General features: G+C 40.1%; 1 protein-coding gene across 1 annotated transcript in view; it reads right to left on the reverse strand.

Annotated features, from left to right (window-relative positions):
• The window catches only part of STAB2 (stabilin 2), a 241,210-nt gene that overhangs the window by 77,731 nt on the left and 161,762 nt on the right, over positions 1-1,717 (reverse strand).

The following is a 1,717-nucleotide window of genomic DNA, read 5'->3' on the forward strand; positions in this document are numbered from 1 at the left end:
TAATAATAATAATAAAACAATAATAACCATGACTGATAATAATAATAATAATAATAAAACAATAATAACCATGACCAATAAGAAACAACAAATATTATCGAAACACGTCCCAAAGCAGAAGAGAGCCGCTGATGCAAAAGGCTGGAGACAGACAAAGGCTTTATAGAGGAGAAGGAGCGGGTTCTGGATATGCCTGAGAGGGAATTCAGAAGAATGATATGGAAACAAATTCAAATACGCCGAAAAGGGGTCGAGGAAAATAAGGAAGAAGTAAGGAAAGTACTGTAGGAACAATCTAATAGGATTGACACAGCTTTGGAAACAATCCAAAACCTGCAAAAAGATGTCCAGGTGATCAATAATAAGATATCAGAAATGGACAATAGTCTGAAAGGGGAAAGGAGCAGACTAGAAGAGATGGAAGCCAGAACTAGCGAACTGGAAGACAAATCTCCCAATACTGCCAAGATAGAAGAGCTAGCAGCTAAAAGGATAAAACAATCTGAAGAGAGTCTAAGATTCATGCTGGATAACATGAAGAGAACAATGTAAGAATTATTGGCATTCCGGAACAAGAAGAAGCAGAGAAATCCACAGAAGAGATAGTTGAAAAGCCTCTGGAAGAAAATTTCCCTAACATCTTGAAAGATGAGAAGATAAACATTCAAGAAGCCCAACGTACCCCTGGAAGGATAGACCCCAAAAGAAAGTCTCCAAGACATATAATAATCAATACAAATATAGACAATAAGCTGATGTATATAACTGTTGTAGTCATCCATTGTTGTTATTAAGTGCTGTCGAGTTGGTTCCAACTCATAGTGACCCTGTGTAGGGTTTCTGAGGAACAGCTTGTGGATTTGGACTGCTTAGCTACAGTGCCTCACCAGGGTTCTCATATGGTTATATAGATTTTCTTCTAGTTTTAAAGATGGTATCTAGTTTTTAAAAACAGCTTCTTCAATTAAGGAGCCCTGGAGACACAGTGGTTAAAGTGTGTGGTTGCTAACCGCTAACTCATCAGCTGCTCTGCGGGAAAGGATATGGCAACCTGCATCTGTAGAGATTACAACCTTGGAAACCCTGTGGGTCAGTTCTACTCCACCCTACAAGGAGGCTGGCTATGAGCCAAAATTGATGCAACAGCAATGGGTATTTTTGAATACATCTGGAACTAACTCAGATGTACAAGGAACTCTGGTAGCATAGTGGTTACGAGTCGGGCTGCTAACCTCAAGGTCAGCAGTTCAAAACTATCAGCTGTTCAGCAGGAGAAACAGGAGGCTTTCTGCTCCTGTAAAGATTTACCGCCTCAGAAACCCTGTACAGGGTTGCTGTGATTTGGAGCTAACTCCACAGCACACCACCACCCTTCAGATGTATAATGAATAATTTCCTAATTGCACTCAGAGACATAACCATTGTCTGAGTAATGCTGCTTTTCCCTAGTGGCGTGATGGGATTTTTTTTCACTACATTCTATGTACCACATAGGTTGTTATTAGCTCGTATTTGATTTGACCTACAACTCATGGTGACCCTGTGCAGCATGGAACAAAACACTGAAGACACTCAATGTGCACAATGGAACAAAATACTTAATGCACACAATGGAACAAAAGACTCAAAATACTCAGTGTGCACCATGGGACAAAACACTCAAAATACTCAGTGTGCACCATGGAACAAAACACTCAAAATACTCAGTGTGCACCAT

The sequence above is a fragment of the Chrysochloris asiatica genome, unplaced genomic scaffold, assembly GCF_000296735.1.
Source record: "Chrysochloris asiatica unplaced genomic scaffold, ChrAsi1.0 scaffold00160, whole genome shotgun sequence".
NCBI classification, from domain to species: Eukaryota; Metazoa; Chordata; class Mammalia; order Afrosoricida; family Chrysochloridae; genus Chrysochloris; species Chrysochloris asiatica.